The sequence below is a fragment of the Rhinolophus sinicus genome, linkage group LG13 (assembly GCF_036562045.2).
Source record: "Rhinolophus sinicus isolate RSC01 linkage group LG13, ASM3656204v1, whole genome shotgun sequence".
In the NCBI taxonomy this organism is placed as follows: domain Eukaryota; kingdom Metazoa; phylum Chordata; class Mammalia; order Chiroptera; family Rhinolophidae; genus Rhinolophus; species Rhinolophus sinicus.
This window is the reverse complement of record NC_133762.1, coordinates 6832010-6841233: the sequence shown is the minus strand read 5'-3', so window position 1 is coordinate 6841233 and position 9224 is coordinate 6832010.

Here is a 9224-nt window from a genome sequence, read left to right as displayed (position 1 = left end):
ATGTATCCATTCACCTACTGAAGGCCATCTTGGTTGCTTAGAAGTTTGGGCGATTATGAGTAAACTGCTATAAACACCCGTGTGCGGGTTTTTGTGTGGACATAAATTTCAGCCCTGTTTTTTATGGGGAAAAGTCAAAGCCAGATCTTAGGCTGTGATGGTAAAGGCATTGGTGGGTGGGATGGGGGGGCAGGCGGAAACTTTGGTGAGTGAGACGCCCCCCACAGACGTCGGAGGGAAGGCCCTTGAGCCCCTCAGTATCATCCTGGGAGCCCAAAGCATCACATCTTTTGATTTGTTTTTAAGGGAACCAGATGTTGTGTGAAATCTCCAGCCTTCTGGACTTTTAAGCATTGACAACTTTTTGGAACAATGCTTGGGCCAAACAATATTCATGTGCTATAAGCCATGATGTCCAGTTTAAATCCTGCGTCTACATTAAAAATAAACAAACAAAAACTTACCAAGGAGGAAGAGAGTCTGAGTGTATCTTTAAAATCTATTATACAGTCTCTCTCCTTTAAATACATAGTTCTCTCTATAGGAATATTTAAAAAAAAAAAGAAAGAAAACTAATAAAATAACACAATAGACTTAATAGAAAACTGGAACATCTATAATGACTTCCCTTTATTCTCAGAACTATGCGAATAAAAGTCAGATGAGATACTTTGATATACGTGGCCTAACGGTTTACAGATGAGTGGGTAGCACTGCTTTAAAATAGAATGTGAAGAAACCAATTTTTAAATAAATGTGTAGTTTGACTATCGAGCCCACAGGAGATATTGTGACATACCTCACCCGAAAATCAAATTATTTAAGGTTGGTTATACTAATAATAGCCTCTAATAAAACCAGACTAGCCAAAGGCAGCAAATAAGGTGGGTTTGAGAAGAGGACACGAGAAAACCAGGTAAACTGGGCTTGCTTGCTAGTTAAATGTGGGATGGAGTTTAACATTTATGAACCACAGCGGGTGCATGGAGCTGGTTCCGGAACGTGTCGTGGGAGAGGTGTTGGTCTAACGGCCTCGTGAGCTGGCCCCTCTCTCCTCCACAGCTCCGTGCCCACGCCGCGGTTTCTTCTCACCATTTACACTCGGCCCAGGGAGCCATGCTTTCCCGTCTTTCCCAGCCTCTCAGCCTCAGGCCTTCTTCACCCACATCACCCTCACTTTTGACACGAGCAGTTCCTTCTTTGTTCCATAATCTTCAGTCAAGTGTCTCCTCTTCCAGAAAGTCTCCCCTAACCCTCTCTAGGCGATCAGGGTGCTGCCCTTCTGGTTCCCAGAAGCCCCTCTGCCAGCTTCTGTCTTAGCCCCGACCTTGCACTAAGTCATGGGTGCCCTGACGCTTCGTATCTATGTCTCTGGGGAAGGCAGGGGCTACGTTATCATCCATGAGTGTCCACAACCTAGCTCTGTGCTTGCAAAACAGGAGGGCGGGGACGCCTTCCTCACCGTAAATGACATGAATGGACCTCAGGGCCATAATGCTGAGAAAAGAGACTCTGATAAGTAAAATCATAATGAATGAACCTGGTACACCTCCTTTTTTTTTTTCTTGATCTAAATCTTTGTAGTGTTCACTGCAACAGCATTTGTGATAGCAAGTTTTATCTTATGCATCTTATGAATCACGATAATAAAAAAACCAACAATTCATGTCTTCCGCTTCCTTATATGTCGCGTGGAGATGGTAACACCTGCCATGCTAGGCTCAGGAGGTGGCTGAGAAGACAACCGAAAATGATGTATATGACCCTATAGGAACAGAGTCACCCTACAAATGGGAAAGCCCAAAATGGGTCGTCAGCCACCCATCTCTGTCCACACATCTCTGTCTGACGCTATAAAAATTATCTGCCTGCGGTCTGTGGCCCAATCTGTATATGAACAAAGACTCTGCCTCTAATCTCAAGCACCTAGTAGGACACTCAGTGCTTAGCAAGTGCTCCCTAAATGCTTCTAATACAACAAGGTACATGGCAAACATCGTGGTAATTTCATTCATTCCAATGGTCCTAGACAACATTAAGTAGAACAGAATCTGAAAGGAAACTGGGAAACAAATGATTGAGCAGCTACCATTTATTTACTGGGCACTCTATCTTTTATCTATTAACGGTAACCTTGGGATGTAGATAAACTTGTCCTTATTTTACATGGAAGGAATCTGAGTCCGAAAGAGTTGGGTGTCCCACCAAAGAACACACAGCTGCCCACAGGACTGGGCCCAGTACCCCCACACTGGCCCCCCCCCAAGCTGAGTAACAGTCTCCAGCACATCTGCTAGCACAGAACCAGTGCCTTCCAAAGGTGAACAGAAACTCGGGGTGACTCTAGTCCAACCCCCAGATCATACATGACAAAATGAGGTCTGTGGCCACAGCCACAGAGACAATAAAAAAGATAGTAAAAAAGACAGTTTAAAATTTTAATATGTTCCCAGTCACAAGTTATGTTACACTTATATACTATTTGCATTAAGTTTACAAGTATATTTCACAATTCATAAAAGTGTTTAAATAATCCTACTTCGTTTGACTTAATGGACCTTTATTTAAAATAACATATACTTTCCATTTGGGCAGAATTAAATCTTTCATAAGTAAACAGTTAAGGTTTTCCTCACAAAATAACCGGTGACCACTGTCTGAAAATATAGGCCAAGACTACTGACTGAAAACCCAGCCGAGAAAGCTTAACTCGACAGAAAAAGGCCTCCTAAACCATAATGAAAATAATAATTAAATAGTAGAAAAGAGCAATCCTCCGCTCTTTTAAAAATTGAAAAAAAGAAAATAAAGCAAAACAAAACCAGCCCTCTGTGAAAACCACCTCAGTCCTCTATAAAAGCTTCCCCAAATTCCAAACGGCCCTGTTATTAACGATTCTTAATGCACGAGGTAGTCATTTAAGAATAAATCTTTAAGTAATTCAAAACAAGGACTCTTCAGTAAATAGTTGAAATTAAGGGGGGAGTTCGAGTCATCTGGTTTCCATTAGGATGATAAAATAGTTCACTTGAAACCTTTTACAAGATGCTTTGTTACTGGGAGGTGTCTGTGCATCTCACCCCATCACTGGCCATTTGACACAACATAAAAGGCTTCGAAAGCCATGTTAGGCCTCTTAATCAAAAACTAATTGTAATAGATATTGGGGAGTGTTAACACGGTGACCGCAAGGTTGTAGCCGTGGTATGGAGGCTCGGTGAACATTAAACACAACCCGAGTTGATAGAGCTTATCTCCGTTTCAGAGCTAAGTGCTAAGTACTACAGGCCCGTATCTCCTAGCTCTTGCTTTGTACCACTTTCAGAGTTAATTGCCCCATAAGGCTTCTCCTTCCTAATGAAATTTATAGCATTGTCAGAGAACTTGGGAGATACTGCTGCAATTTAGGAGATTTTACAGAAAACAGAGACATAAACAGAGGTGAAAAGAAAATACATACTTGGAGCCTAATGCATCGATAGCCTTCGCCCAGTGGAGCAGGACTGGCCAGGGGCACGATGAGGGTGGGTAGGCACGCAGCACGTTAACTCTTTCAGGCCTGAAATGGAATATTCACAGAGTGCACACTCGTGCAAAGTTACTACAACAGCTGCTATCCTAGGGCCCTGCTAAGCATCAATAAATACTTAGTGATCAAACTTGGGAGACCAGAAACATCGGCAAGCGAGGAATGGGAGACACCTGTGTGGCCCCATCCCTACCACAGTATCTGAGACCTGGCTGGCCCTCTGGAAATGCTTTCTGAAAGGCTGATGAATGAGTAAATGATCTTGCTGCAGGAATATTCTTTATCATTTGCAGAGTGCTTTTATGTTTGGTGCCCACAGCCATCCCACTTGACAGGCCTCAGGTTTCACTCAGGACAGGGCCAGGCCTCAAGGAGGCACTTTGCACTTCCCACCCCAGTCTTTTGGACTTCAGACGGACTGGGGGGATACTCTGTGAATACCCGGTCCTCTAAATCCGGCGAAGGAGGATTTCAGATGTTAAAGACCAAATGTGACTTTTGGATCCTGGACTGGAGCAGAAAAAATAAATAAATAAAAGAGGAAAAAGTGGCAAAACCTGATAAAGTCTGCAGTTTAGTTAATATTATAGCATTATACTTAATTATATATCTATATATTAATACACTTAGTTACTTTCCTGGTATCAGGATTATGTAAGAGATTAACATTAGGGCAAGCTGAGTGAAGGGTGTACAGGAATTCTCTGTACTATTTTGAGTTCCGTAAATGTAAGATTATTTCAAAATAAAGTGTTTGAAAATAATAACTGCACGTTATCAAGATACCAAAGCACATGATAGAACACAATGACATATAAAACGGAATGAGAAATCCTATTGCCTTTGTCCACTTTCAAAAGGTGTTTTTAACTAGTGCCCACCCCACCCTCTCAGTCTTCCTGTGACCCTCCTTACTTTGTGTTATTTCCATCTTTTTAAATGTATATATACATATATGTGTGTGTATATATATACACACACATGTATATATATGACCTAGTATGGTCTCTCCCAGGGATTGCTCCTCATGCTTGAGAAGAATCTGTGTTCTGCAGTTGGATAGACTGTTCTACAGATACCTGTTAGGTTGATTCGGTTTATACTGTTAGGTTGATTCGGTTTATACTGTTAGAGTTTTCTGTTTCCTTGTCGAGTGTCTGTCTCATTGTTCTATTTTTGAAAGTGGGGTATTGAAGTCTCCAGCTATTATTGTCAAATTTTCTACTTCTCCCCTCAATTCTGTCAGTGTTTGTTTAATATCTTTTGGGACTCTATTTTCACATGTGTATATGTTCGTAATTTTTAAGTCTTTGTAATGGATTCACCCTTTATATTGTAAAACGTTCTTCGTTATGTGTGGTAACAATTTTTTCTTAAAGTCTGTTTTCATCTGAATGAGTATAGCCACTCCCTTGCTGTTTTGGTTACTGTTTGTCTGGTATATGTTTTCCTATCTTTTTACTTCCATCTCCTCTGTGTCTTTGATCTCAAATGTGTCTCTTATTGACAGCATATCGTTGGATCACGTTACATCTATTTTGCCAATCTCTACCTTTGAATGAAGTGGTTAGTCCATTTACCTTATGCAATTACTGGTAAAGTGAAATATCTGCCATTTTCCTATTTGTTCTCTATGAACCTTATGTCTTTTTTGTTCCACTATTCATCCATAACTGCCTTCTTATGTGTTAATTAGATATTTAGTAGTATAGTATTTTAATGTCTTTGTTATTTGTTTTGTTTTTATTTTATTTTATTTTATATTTTTGTCATTTTCTTAGTGGGTATCCTGGGTATTATAATCAACACCCCAACTTACAGCAATCTTGTTTGTATTAATACCAACTTAATGCTAATAGTACATGAAAACTTTGCTCTAGTATATCTCCATTTCCTCCCCCGCTGTGCAATTATTGTCATACAACTTGTATCTTTACATGTTATGAGCCCATCTGCATAGTTTTATAATTCTTGCTCTATGCTACATGCAGTGGACTTTTAAATAAAATAAGAGGAGAGACTATTTAAAAATAAAAATACATTTATACTGTCTTTTATATTTGCCTATGTACTTACATTTACCAGTTGCTATTATTATTTCCTTTCAGCCTGAAGAACTCCCTGTATTATTTCATTAGAGCAGATGTGCTACCCACAGTCTCTCAGGTTTTGTTTATCTGGGAATAATTGTATGACATATTTAGGTATGGATCTCTAACTTTATTCTACTTGAAGTTTGTTGAGATTCTTGAATGAACAGATTCATATTTCTTATCAAATTTGGAAAGATTTCAGCTGTTATTTCTTCAGATATCCTTTCCACCCCTTTCTCTCTCTCCTCTTCTTCTGTGACTCCCATTATCTGTATTTTGGTACACTGAATAAGGTCCCATAGATTTTTTAGGTTCTGTTCATTTTTATTTATTCTTTCTCTTCCTGTTCTTCAAACTAGACAATCTGAAGTTAGCTATCTGAAGGTTTACTGATTCTTTCCTCTGTCAATTTGAATCTGATGTTGAGCCCCTCTAGCAATTTTTTCATTTAAAGTTTTGTACTTTTCACCTCCAGAATTCCTATTTGGTTCTCTTTTTATAATTTATATCTCCATGTTGGTATTCTCCAGTGGGAGAAACATCATTCTCAGACTTCCCTTTAATTCTTTAGATATACTTCCCTTTAGTTCTTTGAACTAGTTATAGTAGTTGATTTCAAGTCTTTGTTTAGTAAGTCCAACTTTGGGCTACTTCAAGGACAGTTTCTATTCACTGTTTTGTGTTTCTAGATGTGGGCCATATTTTCCTGTTTCTTTTGAAACTGGACATTTAAAAAAATATATAATGTGGTTACTATGGACATAAGATTACCCCCCACACTCCGGGTTTATTGTTGAATTTTTTATTGTTGCTGCTGCTGGTTTGGTTAGTGACTTTCTTAAACTAATTTTGTAAAGTCTGTAATGTTTGTCATGTACTTTATATTCAGCTAATGATTAGATAGAAATTTCCTTATTATTTGATCAATAAATCTCCCTGCCTTTCCCAAGAAGCTCTGAAAAGGGTGAATACTTTGAATGTTCAGCCAGCCAGCTGAGAACTCCACTTTGGCTTTCAGTTTCTGATTACACACAGCCTCAAGGTCAGCCAAGGGAGGGGGATTAGAACCTTCTCAGGTCTTTCCTGGGCATGTGTATAACCCCATACTTGCATGTGGGTTTCTAAATCCCCAGGAATATGTTCAAACCTTTCAAAGCCCTCTATAGACATTTCATTACCCAGTTTTTCCTTTTTAGTGCTTTACTCAGTCTCTTGTAGCTCTAACTATTATCACCACATCAGACAGCTGTATATTAAACAAAAAGCCACTAATTGTTTTTAACAAACACCCTAGTGAAAAGGCTATTTGTATAGAGTGGGTTCTGAGTCAAGTCCAATAAAGACAATCTCTGAGAAAGGTCAAATAGTGAGTTTTCTGGCAGTGGGGCTTTTGGGGAGTTTTGAATCCATTTTTCTCTCTTCAGTTGTTTTCACAAATACCATGCTGTTGGTTTTCAAGTCTACTGGAGAACTGGGGAGAGTGAGATTGGACTAGGGCAACTTCAAAAGCTACAATGCTTAGTGTTCTTAACACTTTCTTGAATAAACACTCTTCAGATTATTGCAAGCCTTTGGCTAATTTCCAGAGTTCTGAAAAAGTTTCTATTGATAATTTTTGCCAGTATTCCCATTGCTTTTATGGAGGAGTGGATTTTTTTACATACTCACTCTACCATTCCAAAATTGCTTTTCCACATGTTTATATTTTAATCTAAATAAGTTTATATCTTCAAAGTTTGTCATCATGGCTTGAGTTGGGTTAAAATATAACTATAGCAGGGGATAGTGTTCCTTTTGAGGTCCAAAATAGTTCTTAGCCAAACCCAGACATGAGTCACTTCAGAAGCACTTTTGTAGAAAATCACTTAAAATTATAATCTTAACTTTGTTAGGATACCAACAGTGATCCTCCAAATATTTGAATTTCAGTAAACATTTATGGATTTTATATTACATGCAAGGTCCTATGCTGGTTGCACTCGAAAATCCAAAGATATAATACACAAGATCTGCTCCGAAAAGACTTCAGGACTGTACATATCAGAAGCTAAATAATAAAACAAAGATATATGCCTCCCATTTGTCCATAGGTGATACAGGCCCAGAAAACAAATAGAATTATAAATACATACACATATATGTACAAATACTGGGGGGTGCCAAAAACAGTATACACATTTAAAAAGATGTTATCTTAAACTGTGTATATGTTTTTTTTGACACCCTCTGTATATATGTACATACATGTCTGTGTATGTGTATTCTTTGCCTCTTCCCTCCTCTGCAGTTTGCAGAAACTCCAATTCTCACCTTCGTATACCTTCATATTTCCCCAAGAAATCCTGAGTTCTTCAGGAGGTATCCCACCATTTAGACCCCACTTAACCCAAAAGCTGTCAGGTCTAGAATAGGTTAAGAATAATGTCCAAACTAATCCTGTTTAATGGAGGTTTAATGGGCTGGGTAGCAGAGCTTGGGCTCCACGAAATAAACGATCTATTTTGAACCCCTCTTCCTCCCAAGACTCATTCAAACTCACTCCTCAACCCGACTTGATGTGGGCTTTGGACTCAGGCAGAGCAAGATTTTTGTCCCCACTCTCTCCTTCTTAACTTCAAGATGTCAGACAGAGTCATCAATTTTGTCTGACTCACAAAAGGGGAATACTAATGCCTACCACACGGGTTGTAAGAATTAAATGAGATGAAACATTTACATTGTCTGGCCCATGGAAAACACTCCATAAATGTTTATTCATGTTCTCAAAGCACAAAACCCTTTCTGGAACATATCCAGGAGGGAACGAGTCTTATCCTGATGGTTCCCCAGATTTGTGAAGACATCTCTTTGCCATCATTCTTGTCTCAACTGAAGTGTCCCCTCCCCAGGGAGTACTTCCCCGACCACCCACCCAAAAAATACCCCCTCTTAGTCACGCTCTTTACCATAACTGGAGTGGCCAATCATCCCAGTTTACCTGGAACCGAGGGGTTTCCTGGAATGCAGGGCTTTCCATGCTACACCCAGGACACATTGGGCAAACTTGGAAAAATCAGTTACTCTAGCATCATCCTTTGTTTTTGTTTATTTCTTTTCATAGGCTTCTATTTACTTGTTTGTCTTCTCACTTCCTTCAAACTAAACTGTAAACCCCTTGAGTGTAGGGATCAGATTTTGTCTGTGTCATTCACAGCACGATTTGGAGATGGCCAATGCTACTTGGCACATAGTAGGCCCTAAATAGCTATTTGTTGAAAGACTGAGTGAGTTGTTGATTAATTGACTGACTCATTTTTATAACACTCACCCTTCTATGCTCCAAGTTTAACAGCATAAACGCATAAGGGATACAAAGTTTTGTATGACACCACAATTGACTTTAAAAAGCAGTTTGTATCCTTTTAACGACTGAATTGTAAGCACTTGAACTTGTGTGGCAGTGAGAACTTCAGGCAGCTGTGTTCTTTTTCTTCTGAGCCTAAACAATCCCATTAAAGAGGATTCACTGAAATGTAGACGTTCCTACCATTCACCCTGGAATGTGGGCTCTGTCCCATATGACCCAGTCTGTAAATATAACATTAGCATCTGTGATGGAAAAG